Source organism: Lonchura striata, chromosome 18 (genome assembly GCF_050655825.1).
Source record: "Lonchura striata isolate lonStrDom1 chromosome 18, ASM5065582v1, whole genome shotgun sequence".
In the NCBI taxonomy this organism is placed as follows: domain Eukaryota; kingdom Metazoa; phylum Chordata; class Aves; order Passeriformes; family Estrildidae; genus Lonchura; species Lonchura striata.
Window position 1 is genome coordinate 3,337,683 of NC_140720.1, and position 18,584 is coordinate 3,356,266.

Sequence of the window (18,584 nt, forward strand, 5' to 3'; positions counted from 1 at the left end):
AAACTGCAATTTATACATCATAAACATCCAGTTTAATCACAGCACAACTCCTGTCAGCAGCTGGGCTTTGGTCCTTGGGCGTCCCTTCCAACCTGGGATGCTCAATGATTCTATTTACTGTTAATTATTCAATTATTATTAATAATAATTTACTGTGATAATTGTCAGTGCCCAGACATCAGCAGAGTAAGAGAAACTTTGAGGGAGGAGATGCAGCTGCTCAGACTCCTGTGGCTTGGAGCAATCTGGGATGGTAGGAGGTGCTCCTGCCCATGGATGGTGGGATGAGGTGGTTTTTGAGATCCTTCCCAGCCCAAACCATTCCATGACTCTGAGTTACCTTCCTTTTTAATCCATTTCAGATATATTAATATATTTCCCTGCAGAATAAACTTAGAAGCTGTGGCAGGGGGTGTGTGCTCTGTCCCCATCTGTCAGAGGTGGGGCAGGTCTCTGCTGTTCTTTGGGCAGTTTTCTTCATCTCTCCCACACCCAATCCTCCCTCCAGGAGATCTCTTCTGTTAATTGGCTATTAATTATTAATTACCTCCTGTTCATGGCCACTGAGTGTCCCTGCATGGCTGAGAAAATTCCATCATCCATGGGGAGATGCTCTGCCCAGGGGAGGAGCCAAACATTCCTACCTGGATACAATCTGACCTGGGAACAGCACAGCAGCCTTTGCCCCCTGCATTCCCAGAGGAGCAGCTTCCTTCCCCTGCATTCCCAGAGGAGCAGCTTCCTTCCCCCTGCATTCCCAGGGGAGCAGCTTCCTTCCCCCTGCATTCCCAGAGGAGCAGCTTCCTTCCCCCTGCATTCCCAGAGGAGCAGCTTCCTTCCCCCTGCATTCCCAGAGGAGCAGCTTCCTTCCCCTGCATTCCCAGAGGAGCAGCTTTCTTCCCCCTGCATTCCCAGAGGAGCAGCTTCCTTCCCCTGCATTCCCAGAGGAGCCCAGGCCCATCTCCCCCAGCCCTGGAGCTCCAAGGAAAACTCCCCCCTTGTGCAGATCCTGCTCCAGCAGAAGCACAGCTGGCACTGCAGGAGGGCTGAGCCCCCCTGGGATGGGGCTGAGCCACTCCCTGACACACATTTCTGACTCTGGCAGTGTGGGTTTGTATTACTGCATTTTTATTTTTATATTTTCTTTTAATTTATTTTTTCCTAATAAAGAACTGTTATCCCTACTCCCATATCTTTGCCCGAGAGCCCCTTAATTCCAAAATTACAATAATTTGGAAGGGGAGGGTTTGCATTTTTCATTTCAAGAGAGGCTTCTGCCTTCCTGAGCAGACACCTGGCTTTTCAAACCTCAACACCAGCCATTATTAAACAGCCCAACAACATTGTATCTATTCATTAGCACATAAAAATAATAGAAATATTTGTCAATCAATTGTATTTATTTCCTGGGACAGAGCTGCCCTGGCTCCTGTGTGCTCACCCCTCTGTCCTTCCCGGATGGGATGTGGGCCACGGAGGTGTCCCCATGCCAGGCTCTGTGGTGGCTGGCACAAAGTGACCTTGCTGTCACTGCTCGAGGACGCTTTGGGCTCTCAGGGTCCCTTTAATCTGTGACATGAAGGCAGGAGGCGCCGGGCAGTGTTTGAGCACAGCCTGTCCTTAAGGCTGTGAAAATAACCTGGGTATTAGTGTCAGCCACAGAGCCAAACCCCTCTTGGCATGCAAGGAAAAGCTGCCTGGTTCCATAAAAAGAAATAAAAACAAACAAACAGCAAACAAGAATAAAAAATAAAAAATAAATTTAAATAAAATTAAATCTATTTTAAAAAATAATTAAAATTAAAATTAAATAAAAATTAAAATAATAAGAAATAAAAATAAAGGGAAAATTAGATAATAAAAATTTAAAATAAGTACAAATAAATTAAAAATAAATTTTAAAAAACCAACCAAACAACAAACTACAAAACAAACAACAAAATATAAACCCTAATAAATAAATATAAATATAAATAAATAAAGATTTTGAAAGGTTTTGCAGCATAATTTTCTGCTTCTTAATATTCCAATCACTCCTGGGAATACGTAATTAGGATTTGAGTGTGGGACTGTAGGAAGTTTGGGTTGGATGATGTCGCTGAAGGTGATTTAACCCAACGGCCCTGACAGGGCACCCCCAGTGACCTGGGCTTGCCTGGAGCTCTGTCCAGCCTGACCTTGGCTGTTCCAGGGATGGATCCAGGACCTCCCTGGCTGAGGCATTCCAGCATTTTCCCCCCTCAGTGTAAAATATTCATTGTTTGATCCAAGCTAGATCAGTTCTTCAGCTCAAACCCATCACTGACTGACCCTCTAATGGAGAAACATCAAAATATCTCAGAGAATCAGGGAATGCTTTGGGTTGGGATTTTTGGGGTCACCATGTCCCACCCCTTCCACTGTCCCAGGGTGCAGACAGGTCCTTGGCTGCTCCTGAAAATCCCATTCTTAGAAGCGCTGTACAAAAATCTGAAGGTTTTATTCACCTGGTGGGTCTGGGGAAAAGGAAAGGATGAGAAAAAGCTTTTCTCCTTGGGAAGGGTCTGTTCCAGTTTCTACAAACACACAGCAAAGATTGTTTGCTCTGGAGCAGCAGCAGAGCATTCAAGCAAAGTGAAAAATCTTTCACGCCCAAGCGATGCTTCATTTTTGCTTCAGTATTTTTTAACAGAGAGAGATTTTGTTCTGATAATATTGAAATCAAAATGGAAACTGTTCTGAAGGGAAAGAATTGCCTAGAATTAAACTTCAGTCATAATAAATCAATAAAAATAACTAAAGATTTAAAAGTACTAAAGTATTTATTTTATTGTGTCACTAATTTTTTTTTTCCCCCTGTCAGTTTTTTCAGTTAATTACAGAACATTTTGGGATGCAAGGGACACTAAAGCTCATCCCGTCCCACCCCTGCCATGGCAGGGACACTTCCACTGTCCCGGGTGCTCCCAGCCCTGTCCAGCCTGGCCTTGGGCACTGCCAGGGATCAGGGGCAGCCCCAGCTGCTCTGGGAATCCCATCCCAGCCAGGAATTCCTTCCCAAAATCCCACCCAGCCCTGCCCTGTGGCAGTTTGAATCCATTCCCTATTTCCTACCGCTTTCAATCAGCCTCTCCATTACCTCCCTCCATCCATTCCCATCATCATTAGAAAGGGAATTCTGGAAAATTCTTCTTTCCAGGGTCTGGTTTGTTCCGTGATCCCCAGTTTTGGATGCTCCTGGCTCTGAGTTCAGGCACAGGGAAAGAGGGGATCTGGGCGATTCTTCCTGGACACCAGGAAGTGGCTTGGGCTGGAATTGAATTTTTTGGAGCTGCAGCTTTCCCATGGCTGGCAGAAGTTTGGAAAAGCAGGAGAGGCCAGGATGTGAGGAGAACATTCCTGTCCAGCAGGGATATCTGGAATAGCACAGCTTGGCAGAGCAAGCTGCTATGTAACATAAATGTTCTTTTTTTTTAAAATACCTGCATGCCAAGGGCCTGACCAAAACCATTAATTGAATCTTTTTTGTGTCTCTTTTTCTTCCAATTGAATTTTTCTTTCATATTTTGATAAAAGACAGAGATTCCATGTTATATTATGAATATGGATCCGTGGCCAGCAGCTATGTGGAAAAATCAATATATTCCCAGTTCACTTCCAGGTGTTTTATTGCTGAAGGGGTTGGGCAGGGCAAGTGCAGTGCCAGGAATGGATCCTGGTTAAAAGGGAGCAGGGAAAAATGGCTGGAAAGGGCTTCAAATGGAAGAAAAAAAATTGGGTTCCTTGGGTTTCTGCAGTGCAGGAATTAAGCTGCAGTTAAATAAAGATGAACTGGAACAGGAGAGGATCAGGAATGGGAGAGGGAATAATTTTCAGAGTGAAAATTTTCAATTAAAATATGCTGGGATTGTTACAAGCCTTTAGCAAATCCCATAAATAAAGTCAGACCCTTTCTGTGACAGAAAAGGGGAAAATATCCCAGGTGATGCCCAGCTCCTTGTCCACCATGGAGTTCCCTGCAGGAAAACAGGCGAAATTTCTTTCATGAAGAAGCAACACGACAGAAGTGATCAAAATGTGGGACAGAGCAGAGAAAACCACCGAGAAAATCTTCAAAAATTCCTTTTCAACTGGAAAATCAGAGCCAATTTTCCCTGCAGTGAATCCGATTTCATTTTGGGATATTTCCCAGGCACCCTGAGCCAAAGGATCAGTGGATCACTGGATTGAAAAGCTCCTGAAAGGGGCTGGAATTTTCCTGGGCACCTTGGAAAACGTTCCAGCTCCTCACTTAATTAGCAGATGATAAATTAAATATTTGCTGAGTGAAATTGGAGCTGCATTTGTGACCTGCCCAGAATTTTAGCCTTGGAGATAATTTGGGTTCTGGTGCATCCGCAAGGTTGGATATTTACAGTTGCCATTGCTTGGGGGTGGAAAAAATAGGAATATTTTCATTTTTTCTGACAAATAGGTTTCATCCAACTGCCAGTGGCATCAAGAGGATCCCATCAGCCAAAGCTGAGGCTGAAATTCCATTTTTGGAATTCCATTCCAATTTGGGAATTCCATTCTGTTCCCCAGTTTTAATTGGCAGCTCCCTGCCTAAGCCTGGGAAAAATCTGCACTTCAGAACCTCCCAGAGCCTGCTGGTTGCAGGTTTTCTTCTGGATAAAATCTTATTTTCAATCAAATTTATGCTGATTTTTTATCAGAGATCCATTTTCTTTTCTCCATGGCAGGGCAGGAACGTGATCCTTGCTGGGCAAAGCTGGATTTATACCCAGCAGCAAGAAATACCCTCAGGGAGTAGAAGTCATAGATTTTAAATAAATTTTAAAGAGATTCTTACATTGATTTTCAATTTTTTAAGCTTACTTTAGATTTTTTTATGTTTTTAAGGTTAAGATTATTTTGGATTTTTTAAGCTTTAGATTTTTTAGATTTTTTTTAGATTTTTGAACATATTTTTATATTTTTTTAATATTTTTTGTATTTTAATTTCCCAGGGCTGGGTTTTAGATAAAATTCATGGTGTAGCTCTTTGAATTTAAAAATTTTCCTTATATTAGAAGAACCATCCAGTGTTAACTGTTCCAAATTTTTCTTCATTTCGGGCCTGATTGCTGCTCTTTATTTGCTCTGAGAAGCTTTGAGTGCAACAAACCAAATTTTTTGATGGTTTTCAGGGGCTCTGAGCTTTGTCCCTGCTGTGGGCAGAGCTTTACTTGAAAAATTTTCCTTTGTGCTGCAGGAAATGGGATCAGAAAATTCCCAGCTCCCAGAATGGATGGAGCTGTGGGATTGATGTCACTTGGCCTTACAGAATATTTTATTTATTTTATTTTATTTTATTATTTTATTTTATTTTATTTTATTTTATTTTATTTTATTTTATTTTATTTTATTTTATTTATTTTTGTTTAATTTACTTGTTGGGCAGGTGACAATATCTGACCTCACTGAAACTATTCCTTGAATAAATCAAATGGCAAAGAGCTGAAATAAAGAGAAAAAAAATAGAGATTAAGTTAAAGAATTGTCCTGCAGGATTATGGGCAATCCCAAAAAGCTCCTTCTTTCCTGAAAAAACACTTTATAGGAGTTCTTGAAATGAATAAAGAGGTTTTTAAATTAATAAATTTGGCTTTTATTAGCAGCCTTAAAGAGGGTGGGATTTGGCCTTTAAAATCAGCTTTTATTGACTCAGGTCCTGTGGTGTTGCTGGGATGATGAGAACTGAGTGAGAAGATTTTCTGCATTAAAAATTATAAATAAATATTATTAATAATTATAATAATTATTAATAGTTATTAATTATTATAATTGTTATCAATTATTAAATATTTAACAAGCCTTCAACTTTGTCCTGCTTTTCCGGCAGTTTGTTTTGTCCTTTGCTTGGTTTGGGGATTTTTAATTTCATTTTTTGAAGAAGTCTGCAAGCCCTAAGACACAAGAGGAATGTCCCCTAGCAGAGGTCACGGCTCTGACATCAGGGATTGTCATCTCCTCCCAGATTTACTGCCCGGCCAGCCCCAAAATAACCCAAACTCTGGGAAAAACTCCGAGAGCGGCGCAGGATCCACGGGGCTGCGAGCAAAGAGCAGCTCTTAATGCTGAGTAGGGCCAAAGTTTAGTTTCACTTTTTCTTTTTCCCAAGGAAGGAAGGAATTAAAAAAAAAAATATCCTGCCGTGTTTTCAACTCTTGTGTGATCCCACAAAACCCACTGGGGGGTTGGGACTATTGTAAACGCAGGCGAACCCAACGGGGAGAAATGACAAAATAATTCAGAAGGCTGAATTATTTCTTTATTATAACTGTGCTAAAATACATCAATATACTATATAAAGGGAGGATACTAAAGCTACATACTACTTTCTCCAAACACATTCCACATGGGAAAAACAAGGAGCAGAAATAGAAATTGTTTTCTCTTTCATTTCTCTCTGCGCACCTCTATGAAAAATCCTGAGAGGGAGAGAAATGTGCTGCCACAGGGGACAGGAGGAAAATCTTTTTCCTGGGATCTCCAGGGCAATCCCAGAATTTCCATGCCTTTGGAAAAGTGAAGAAGCAGAACATTCCCATCTCTGTTTCTCTGTTTCATTTCTCTTTATTCCTATCACCTACAAAGGGTAAATTCCAGAGGTTTTACCCAGAGCAGCTTCCCAGGAGCTGGGCAGGGACAGGGAGGGATCCCAAAGGGGTTGGAGGCTGCAGGGATTTTTGTATCCTCTCCATCCATTATAAAATATTAATTTTATAATCCTCACAGCCTGTGGGGCTGACTAATCAGGAGGTTCTCCCTCTAAATTATTTATATTCCCAATTAGAATATGTAAAAAAAATTAAAAAAAAAATATATATATTCCAATTTTCCTGTGTAACCCTCCTGCATAATCCTGCTGTTACTGTATATTAAAAAAAATCTCATTTTTTCCAAATTATGGCAACTTTGCAAAGCAACTGTTAGCAATAAAACGCTGCCTGATCACTCCCTCTTTGTGTTAATTGTTATTGCCTTGGTTAAATGCATTTAAAATGGAGAGGGAGCCCACAGGAATTACGGAGAGATGGGATAAAATGCTGCAGCACCGCTCGTTCAGCTGGTAACGAGGTAATTGAAATGTGTCACTTCCCCTTTTGGAGAGAATTCCTGTGCCTAAAGCCCTCTGGAATCTGCCAGAGAATTCAGAGTTTCATCGGGAGCTGAAATCAGACAAATTCCAATGAGAGACTGGGCACACTTTAAATGGCATTTACTGAGATTTTTATATTTTTTATAAAATATTTTATAATGTATTTATTTAACATGATATTTGTATTATAGATTATATTACAGATTAACACAATGTATTCATTATATATTTATTTAACATTTCAATATATTTAATACATTTTTTTGTTGTTGTTGTTAGGATTTTACCTAATGGAAGATGGGAAATTCCAGAATATCTGGAAATTATTTCTAAGGGCAAGGAGGATGCTCAGACTGAGAATTCCTGCACCAAGAGCACTACGTGCATTAGCTAAACCCTAATTTAGGCTTAGTTAAACCCAAGTTTATTATTCAGTGCAGTGGATGAATAATTGAAGTTCACAGAAAATCAAAATTCAAGAATTGAACATGATTTTCTGGATATTAATAGCAAATACTGCCTGTGCCAGCCCTGCTTTGAAAAACTCATATTTCTCTTGCTGGTTTTGTTTCCTCGAAGTCACAGCTGTATTTTATTCAATTTTATAGCATTATTTGCCCATAAATTGTGTCCACATAATTTAATTTAATTAATCATGAGCTGCTAATGATGAATTAAAATTCTTGGACCATCAGGGTTTAGCTGGAGTCAAAATGTTTTCACAGCATTTTCTGTTCGGTACATAAGTGATAAAATGTTCTTTTTCTGTGGCTTAAAAACTCTTGAAACTCCCTCAGCTTTATCTTGTCCATTATTGGGGGGAAATTGATGCTTTGGGGGAAAATTACTGTGTCATTTCTTGAGGAATAACCCCTTAAAATTCACTTAATTCTCTTCCTTCATCCCCAGGGTATTAAATTAATTCTCATTAATTACTTTTAATAGCTCTTGTCCATGTGTGGGATTTTCTAACATGTTTTATATCTGTAGCTCCTCTTCTGGGGTTAAAATTGGGGGTCAAATTCCTCCCTGTGTGTGGATCAGGACTCAAAATGTTAAATGGGATCTCAATTCCATAATTGCCTCAGTGGCGTTTTTTTCCCAGCTAAATTCCATCTCTTTTCCTGGAAATATTTGATGCTGATTTATAACAAATTCTCAATTATCAGCACTTCAGGGAGAGTCGAATTTGTGTTGGAATACAGGAAAAATCCAGCCCCTAAAAAGGGTGTGAAAAAAATCCATCCCCAAAAAGGGTGGAGAAGAAAATGTGCCCCAAAAATGAGGGAAAAAAACAGACCCAAAAGGGGAAGAAAAATTGACCCCAAAAAGGATGGGAGGAACGAAATAGCCCCAAAAAGGAGAGGAAGAAAAATAGGGCCTGAAACGGGGGAGAAAAATCAGCCCCAAATGAGGGGGAGAAAAAATTGGCTCCCAATGGGGGGGAGGAAAATTTGCCCTGTGAAGGGAGAGAGAAAAACTGGCCCCAAAAAAGGAGAGGAAGAAAAAATTGGCCTGAAAGTGGGGGGTGAGAAAAAAAATCAGCCCCAAAAAACGGGGGGAAGAAAAATTGACCAAAAAGGAGAAAAATCAGCCAGAAAAATGAGGAAAATCAGCCCACAAGAGGAGGAAAATCAGCTCCAAAAGGGGAAAATAATCCCCCTTTTTGGCAAGCTTTGCCTTAAAATCCAGGTGCAAAAAACCCAGTTCAGCACCCAGCGGATCCTGGAGAGCGTTCATCCCTTTAAATCCCATTTTTATGGAAAAGGAGGAGGAAAATCTCCTCGGCACCTGGCTGGGAAGGGCTCCTCAGCATTGCCACCCCTCTCCGGTGTGGAATATTCCTCGTTTCATTTCTAGGAATTGCCCTGGAGTCAGGCTGCTCCGGTTCCAAGGATCACTGATCCCTGGAGGAAACCAGAAAATGACTTCCCCACGGGTTTTTGTTTGTTGTCAAACAACCCAAATGGGGAAAATATTTGTTTTGTAGCACGGCAACGAATCCATGGCCATGGCATCATCACAGATCTCATCTGTGGGTTCTCTGCTTGTTTTTCCTACCTCTGTCGAGGTTGGCGTTGAAGGCACTTGAGATGGTGTCGGGGTCACTTGGAGAGACCCCAACAGTGTGAATGTCCTTTTTTTTCCCTGGGGTGCATTAAATGGGAATTCTGCACGCTGTGCTGAGGCATAGGCACACATCTCTAGTAACAACCTCTAAATTGAATACATTTCATATATACATTCAAATTTAATACATTTAATACATGAAAGTGAGCCTGAAATGAGGAATTTCCCATGGCCAGGACTGGTGCTGGAGGTGGGGTAATGACCCTGTGATGGATGAGTAATGCCATGGTTGAATCTCACAATGAAAAGGCAAATTTCATGTATATATGTTAAGTTTTATAGATTTATAGTTATGTTTTACACCCCTTGTGGTGTTATCATGGGGTGGCCTGGGTTTGGGACATCTGGGTCTCATTCCTATGGCAACATCTGACCTCCAATCAGGATTTGAGGAAGTGAACTCCAGCACTAGACAGTGAAGGAGGAGTCAGTGGACAAAATTTTGGGAGGGACTAAAGGGTTAAAAGGTGAAACCTCCATTGTGTGGGTGAGCACATGGTGGGGAAAATCCTCCGCTCCCTTCTCTCTTCAGTCTTCTGTTGTATTTTTCATAAGGTTTTAATTCCAGTTTTAGGAATTTTCCTAAAATTTCAATTTTCCTTTTCAATTTTTTGGAAGTGAGTAGCATTTCTCCCAGCCCCGAGCTGGGATGTTGCAGAGTGAGCTCAGAAATGCAGGAATGCAGCTCTGTTTGCCCTGGAAATCGCTGCTGCACTGAGAATTATTTTGATTTTTAAGTGCCTCGCTCGGTTGTGCACTGGAATCATGGAATGGATTGGGATGAAAGAAATTTCAAGCTCATCCAGTTCCACCCCCACACCTTCCACTATCCCAGGGAGCTCCAAACCCACCCAGCCTGGCCTGGGACACTTCCAGGGATGGAGCAGTGACAGATTTTGGGAATAATCTGTGCCAGGCCCTCCCCAGCTTCCCAATAAATAACTTTTTTGACCCAGGGTAGCTGATCTCTGCAGGAAAAGATGCTGCCATAAATTATAAAGTTGCTCTTGGGATAAAACCTGGATAGAGCAGCTCCAAAACTGGATTTTCCCCAGAATTCTCCTCTTCCTCTTGAGGATACAAATCCTGGACTGGCAACCTTCTGCCTTGTACTGGCCCTTTCTAGCCAGGTGATTATTCCCAAGTAATTCCAGGATCAGTCCTCTACACCTGATTTAAGGGTGCTTTTCCAAAGCATTTTTGTGCCTGCAAAAATCCCAGGGCAACAGAATATTTTAATTAAATAATTAAATATTAAACTATTATTAGATATTATTAAATTATTATTATTCAACATTTCTTACAGTGATTATTTGCTATTGTATTTATTATTATTTAACATGTTTATTAGTTGAATAATTTAAGTAATAATTAAATTTAAGTTTAAAAATTAAATTTAAATAATAATAAAATCATGAAATAATAATTGTGAGTACTAATCAGTGGCAAAGTCTGCCACACACACCGGTGCTTTTTGTTGTATTTTAACAACAAATCTGCATTTCCTGATCCCTTGATTTGCTCCTGATTGGAAAAATCAAGGCTCGTTAATGAACAGGAACAGGCAAGGCTGCTGGAAAGAATTTGATTTCTCAGAACTGGAGAATGTGCCGGGAAATTCCATTTTCAATTTTTTTTTTTTTTCCCTCTTTTTTTTTGCGGCTGGGATTTCATCTGAAGGAAGATGGGAAGTTCCAGAATATCTGGAAGTCGCAGATGTCGGTGACCAGATGTTCTGCATCTGCCAGGCCAAGGCCACCAGCCCTTGGCAGGGATTCCGGCTTCCGATGCATTTTTATTTCCAGCTCCTTTCTGCGTTTTTGCTGCTTCTGCTTTCAGATTTTTTCGCTGGTTCTGGTTCCAGCTGGGGCTCCTGCTGCTTTACCCCTCAAAAAAGAGAAATGTGAGGCCAGCTCCCGTTCGCCCAGGATATTTTCAGGAGTGGCAGCCGGGATGGCAGGCCTGGCATCTCCAGGGCAATCCCAGAATTTCCTTCCCTTTGGGAAAGTAAACAAGCAGAACATTCCAATTTCTATTTTATTTCTCTTTATTTCTATTTCTTTATTTCTCTCCATTTAAGTTCTCTTTCTTTCTCTCTATTTCTCTTTATTTCCCTCTATTTCATTTCTCTTTATTTCTCTCTATTTCTATCTAATTTCTCTTTATTTTTCTCTATTTCTCTTTATTTCAATTCTTTTTCTTTCTCTATTTCTCTCTAATTAATCTCTCTTTATTTAATTTCTCTTCATTTCTCTCTATTTTTCTCCATTTCAATTCTTTCTTTCTCTCTATTTCTCACTAATTAATTTGTCTTTTTTAAATTTCTCTTAATTTCTCTCTATTTCTCTCTAATTAATCTCTTTTTTCCTCTCTATCTCTTTATTTCTCTCTATTTTAATTCTTTCTCTCTATTTTTCTCCATTTCAATTATTTGTTTCTCTCTAATTACTTTCTCTTCAGTTTCTCTTTATTTCTCTCTATTTCTCTTTATTTCTCTCCATTTCAATTCTCTTTATTTCCATTTCTAGTTAATTTCTCTTTATTTCATTTCTCTCTATTTCGTTTCTATTTCTCGCTATTCCATTTCTCTCTCTTTTTCTCTCTTCCCTATTTTCATGTGCAGCCTTTTCTTCCCACTTTTCAGCTTTATTCCATTTCTGCCGGGAAGTTTAAAGAAGGGAAATAACAGCAGCTTTTTTTCATATTTAAATCAAATTAAAAAAATAAATAAATAAAACAAAAACCCCATCCTGAGCAGTCCAAACCTGGAGTTCTGTGTGCAGGAGAGGCTTTTACTCCTTCCATGGGGTCTCAAAACTCAACTTTACCCCACGAACAGCAAATTGTTTATTTAAAAGAATTAGAAAAATAAGAGACAATTGGGAAGGTGGGAAAAGCCTGACCTGCATTCCCAATTTGCTCCTCCATAGCCTGTGCTCAGAGCAGGGAATTTTTATAGGAATTTTTTCCCTATTTTTTTATAGGAAGTGCTACAGCAGAGGCTGTTCAGAACCACTTTTTCCCACCAAAAAAAAACCATGGAATCATTCTTTTTTTCAAGTGAAACTCCCCAGTTTCTGTATTTTTAAAAAGCTGGAGTGATTCTTTACCTGCATCAATTTAATCAAAATTCCAACCTGATGTGGTTCACTGCTGGTTAATTATTAGTGTATTTGTTATTTTTACATGTATTTATAATTTATCGTACTATATATTATTAATGTATTATTTTTTTGAAGTTAGTTTCTTTTTTTATAAGAAAATCGGGTTTTTTGTGTTGTTTTTTTTTTTTTTTCTCAATAGCAGATTCCTGGGGAAATTTATAATTGTGAAATTTTTCTTATTATAAGGTTTTTTTGTATCTCTGTGTTATGGGTTATGTTAATTCATAGGGTACTGTTCAAAAGATGACTTGCTTAAAGGTAAAGGTTTTTATTATTTGAAATTATCTTTTGAAATTATCTTTTTTTGGGGGGAGGTGTAGGATTTTTTTAATCATTGTTTAAATTTTTAAAAATTCCTTACATTTCAAATTCCAACACTCGCGTTTCTCTTTAATTGAGATATCTTTAATTTTTATATTTAATGTAGATATATTTAATTTAGATACTTTACTAATTTACATATATTTGATTTAGACAATTAATTATTTAATGTAGATCTATTTAATTTAGATAATGATTTAATTTAGATTTAATTTTTACTTAATTTGGATTTAATTTAGATTTAATTTAGATATTAATGTATAGATCTTTAATTTATATAATTAATTTTTAAATTTAGATCTCATTTAGATATTGACTTAGATATTAAGATACATGGAGTTTATTGCCCTTTCACCCTGAATGAAAACTTCCCAGCACTTTCGACGTTTTGTTCTCATCAGGGCTCCTTTTCCCATCAACAGCTGGCGCAGGGTCACTCCTGGAATTCCCTTTTCAGTTTTTGGGGATTCTCTGCCCGTGGTTGCGTGCAATCCTTTGTGGGTTTTACCTGACCCATCAACGGCCCTGCTCGAGTTGTGTCCTGTGACTTCCTCAGCTCGGGGCTGGAATTGTCCCTCCGGAGGTGACAAAGCCAGCCCTGAGCCCGGCTGCTCATTAGGGCATAATTTGCTTTTTTAATTTGCTTTTCCTGAGCGAGGTGCAGCAGTGTGGGAGCCCAGAGCTTCCCTCTGGCTGCCCTGGGACCCTGGCGGGGGTCAGGAACCCCCTGGACAGAGCCCCCAGAGACACTGGCTGTGATCTCTGTCCATGGAAAAGAGTTTTCAATCTTACAGGATCAATTACCAGCTCTGAGGGTTTGATATAAGTCATAATTAAGTGTGGCACGGGTGCAAAAGTAAAATTTTAGGATTCTAGATGAGGGGTCCAAAGGGGACAAGCTGGAGGAAATTGGGTGTGCCTTGTCCTTTTTCTCCTTCTTCATGCCCTCCATGTCTCACTGTGGTGTTGGCATTTTTCTGTTGGTTCAGGCTGGGGACACACTGTCCAACGTAGGTGACAGATATTGGCACGTTCTTGTAAATGCAGCCCAGGGAGTTTCTGGTATTTAATGTTTGTCACATCCCACTGAGGGCAGAGCCCCACACGCTGCCCTGCAGGACAGAGCTGGGCAGGGCAGCAGAACATGTGAGAGATAAACAGAATAAACAACCTGGAAACCAGCACAGACCAATTCTGGCTTCTGCTTTGGCAGGGGGCTGACAGACAGAGACTTTCTGCAATCCCAAAATCATCAATACCTCAGATTCTGACACAGCAGGAGCTGTTTGGCACAAGGGGTGGCTTTGCCCTCTGCTCTGTGCTGGGAATCCCTGGCTGGATGTTTTACCCTGATTTTTAAAAGTGTTTTCTTTTGTAGTTCTTTTGGAAGTTTAAAGTTCTCATAAAACTTTTTAACCTTCTAGTATTTCTGCTAAAGTTCTCACACACTGTTCAGGTAAACAATAATCATTTTGCATTCTTCTTTGTAAGAAGAGAAAATTAATAGACTGTTAATTTAACCAGTGTAGTTAGAGAAGTAGCAATTTCATCCTCCAGTCCGCTGTCACTTTTAGAATTCTATATATTATGAAGTCAGAAATAAAATTAGCTCTTTTTCTCTCTTAAACTCACCAAGTTTCTGTGTACTCATTTGGTGAAGCAACAGCTGGCATTCCTGCATTTCCTGCACTTCCCTGGCAGGAAACTCCAGCACTCACAGCCCCTCTGGCTCTCTGCAGGGTGGAAGTGCAAGTTAAAGGGGAATCTCAAATAAATAAACCAAATTCTGCCACTGGGTGCTGAATCCCCTTCCATTCCTGTGATGAATGGGATGCTCTTTAGTGGAATATTGCAATTTTCCTTCAAATTTTAATGCAAAAAGATGAGGAAAGTCTTCATCCCTCCAGCTGCTTGATTGTTTTAAATAACCTTTATTACAGAGCCTGACCCCTCCTTTGTCTGTTGTCAGTAAAAGGAAATCAAAAGGCAGGGAAGAGGAATTCACCTGTTTGAGCTTCCCAAGTGTTTTGTCTAAGCAATAAAAAACAAATAAAAATAAAGATAAAACAGCACCTGAATCCCACTTCCCATTTTTATTCTCCATTCTTTTGTGTTTGAAACTGGAAGTTGAACTTCAGGGTGGGACCAGGGAGATGTTTGGAGCTCCAGTTTCAGCCTGATTGTGATTTCTTAGAGGATTAACAGATTTAGGAATGTTGATGTCAGCACCAATTGCTCCTTGGATTCCTGTGGAAACCCCAAAGTGTTTGGGAGCATCTGAGTCCTCCCCAGTAAAACATTCCTGAACCCCACTTTTCTCTTTTTCCCTTTTTTTCTGTTTGAAACTGGAAGCTGAAGTTCAGGGTGGGACATGGGAGGTGTTTGGAGTTCCAGTTTCAGCCTGATTGTGACTAATGATGATTTCTTAGAGGATTAACAGATTTAGGAATATTGATATCAGCACCAATTGCTCCTTGGAATCCTATGGAAACCCCAAAGGATTTGGGAGCATTTGAGCCCTCCCCAAGAAAACATTCCTGAATCCCACTTTTCTATTTTTCCCCTTTTTTGTGTTTGAAACTGGGGCTGTAGAACTTCACCTGGGCTATGTTTGGAGCTCCAGGTTCAACCTGATTGTGCCTAACGATGATTTCTATGGGATTTTTGCTTTAGGAATGTTGATGTCAGCAGCAATTGCTCCTGGAACCCCCCTGGCAGTCCCAAAGGTGTCCCTGCTCAGGCTGTGGTGATTCAGCCCATGTGTGATGCTGTTCCTTTGTGGCTTCATTAAGATCAGCTCTGATTTTCCTGGATTTGGGACCATCAGTCCTCCTCCACCCCCATCTGAGGCTTCTCCTCACGCACCAGGAGCTGAATCACCCCGTGCTGGAAGGAATTAAACACCAGGAAATTCCTCCCCGGGTGATTTTCTGAACCTTTTCTCGCCCTAGGTAAGAGCTGATTACACAAGTAGATTGTAGAGGTGATTGCGCCCTGGCCACCAGCCAAGCAAGGGTTTTCCTGCCCTTCCCAGGGATATTTGGGGATGTTTGGATTCCCAAACATTCAAAATTGTGGCCTGGATGGGGGCAGGACAATCCCATCCAGACTGGACAATTTAGCCACCCAAAGCTCTTTGGCTGATGTAGGTCCTGTGGAGTCTCCAGAGAACAAATTCCTCTCTTTCAGGTGGTTACAGATGCCTAAAATGAGTTTTTATTACAAAGATATCTTCCAATATTCCCTTTGGATAACGGGACCAGGAGATATACCCAGGCAGGTGCTGGAGGGCACTTGGACTCATTTTCAACCTGAGAATTATTTCTTTAACCCGTGCAAGGGAAAATGAGGGAAATGCAGGTGAGGAAGGAATCACCTCCTGCTGAAGGGTTTGCAAAGCTCTGGTGATGCCTCAAGAAGGCTGGGCTGGAGCAGAGGCTGGACAGAGCTACAGAACAAAGCAGGGATTTATCCAAAGGATCTCCTCCATGGATCCACCTTGGGCAGCACCAGAGCCCAGCCAGGGCTGCACCCAAATGACCCAAAATGGTCCCAAAATGCACGAGCGCTCCCGGGGCTCTCCCTGGGATCAGTTCTGCTCCATTGGCACCTTGGAGTTCATTGTCCCATTCCAGCTCCAGCCCATCAGTCCCACCCTGCTTGTTTTTCTCTCTCCAGCCCACGCTGTTTGTGCTCCTGGCCTGAGGTTTGGATCATTTGTCCTTGGTGCCCAGCTGGAGCAGGAATTGTTTTGTCTCTGCTCTGTGCAGAGAGCTCAGCATCCCCTCATGTGGAGCCCAGAGCCACACACTGAAGAAGCACAGGGTCTGAAAAATAGAAAAACCAAAACCTGAGGCATCACCAGGAGGAATCTTCCTCAGATCCCCTCCCATGGGTGGCTTCCAGCAGGTGCCTGACCCATCTGCAGTGATGACATTCCTCAGGTTTTGGCATAAAATCCCCCAGAAAAAAACATTTAAACTCCATCCCAGTCTCACACCCTGTTTACTTTTCCAGAGTCCCTGAGTGAGAGGATCTTCTGCTGCACAGATGAAGAATGGAGACGTGCAGGGCTGGAGCTCCAGAAGCTTTCATTGGTCACAGGATCTCTCACTTGGAGAAGTTCTGCTCCATTTACATATTGGACTTAATTGTTCAATTACAATTTATGTTATGCAGTCTCATCCTTCTTGTTTTACATAAAAACCCCTCATTCTGTTCCTGGCTGCTGTTGGAGGGAAGAAGCTTGGTGGGAATTGAGACAATTCTGCCCCAGCCTGGATCTCACACTCCACATATTCCAGTTAAGGAAAAACATTTCAGGAAGCAGATGATGGTTTTATTATAAAAGACCCCCCCAAAAAAAAACCCCAAAAAACCAACAAAAAATAATACAACCAAAAAAAAATCTAAAAAATAAAAGGGAGCATTAAAATACTTTAAGAACAGGAGAAGAAGATTAATTCCTCCACTCCTGCCCCAACTGAGCTGGAAAATCCTTTGTGGAAGCAGAACAGGCACTTGCTCTACCCGAGCCCTCCCAAAAGGCTGAGGTCACCTGCAGGCAAGAGTCAAATTTGAGAGGAAAACTCTGAAAATTAAAGAAAAAAAATAATTTAATAAATGATTAAAAGACATACTAAAAATAATAATAAAAATAATAAAGACCCCTGGCTGAGTAGCAGCTGTATGAGATGTCTGGAATGAGTCTAGCAGAGATTATCTGATATAATAATCACTGATTATATCATCAATTGATATAATAATCTCTGATTTATCGGTGATATTGAGCTAAAAATCTGTTAAAAGTTTCTCTTCCTGCCATTCCAGAGGCTGCTTAAATCCCCCAGCCTGCTCTGACAACCTGGCAGGCAAGAGCTGCTGCCAGGAAACTCTCCGAACCCTTTTTTGGGAGTTCAATTAATAAACGTACAACTAAAAGGAGAATTTGTGGAGCTGCGTGGGCTGAAGCGAGCGAGCTGCTCCTGCCACAGGAATTGCACCCAGCTCTGGCTCTGCTTCCAGCCCTCGGTGCCATCAAATCATTTCCTGAATGAAGCAGCAATTCTGCCACAATAAAATATTGATGGGGGACTGGAGCTGTCCCTGAGCTCTGCTGGGAGCTCCTGCATTTGCTTCCTTTATTGGGATTTATTGCTCAGGGAGGGAGAAAACAAAACCTGGTTCAGAGTGTTAAAAATGAGCTAATTCGAGTCATTTAGGCATTTTCAGCTCTTTGTTTTTCCTCCTCATACCAACACCCATTTGCTGATTCCCAATCTTTAATTTTTTCCCATGATTGAACTCGGGACTGACTTCCAAAAAGCAATTAATTTATTTATAAATGTACTACATTTATTATTATATTTATTTATAAAATAAATCGATAGTTCGTCTTCTTTACTCATAAATATAAAATAAAGAAATAAATCAAGAACCTTGTTCTTGATTTTTTCCCCCATCCTGGATTCTTTTTAACAGGTTACAGGAGATTTTTCTTCTCCTCTGCTTTCCTCAAGATGAAATTAGCTGTGAATTTTATCTGCTGGGATAAGGTTTGAATTCTTCAGCCACATAGCAACTCAGATTTATAGAAAAACAGCACCTGAGACATTGTCACACTAATTATTCTGGGGTTTATAATTATTCATCTCATTGTAGGTTTGTGGCCAGTTGACTGCTGTGGAGGATTGGTGCTGGTTTTGAAGGTTTAAATTGATTTTTGACTTGGTTTTGATTTGCTTTTTTAAAGCTTCCCCCCTAACTGATAATACACCATCAAAATGAAAATGGAAAATGGAAAAATCATCATTTTCTGCCGTGGCTGGAGCAGCCAGGATGATGCC

At 40.6% G+C, this 18,584-nt stretch overlaps 1 long non-coding RNA gene across 1 annotated transcript; it reads left to right on the forward strand.

Annotated features, from left to right (window-relative positions):
* The first annotated feature begins 1,566 nt into the window (after nucleotides 1-1,566).
* On the forward strand, nucleotides 1,567-18,169 carry LOC146765812 (uncharacterized). The gene is made up of 3 exons (XR_014949288.1): nucleotides 1,567-4,381; nucleotides 15,412-15,689; nucleotides 16,756-18,169. It is a non-coding gene; the product is annotated as an uncharacterized LOC146765812 (long non-coding RNA).
* Nucleotides 18,170-18,584: the final 415 nt, after the last annotated feature.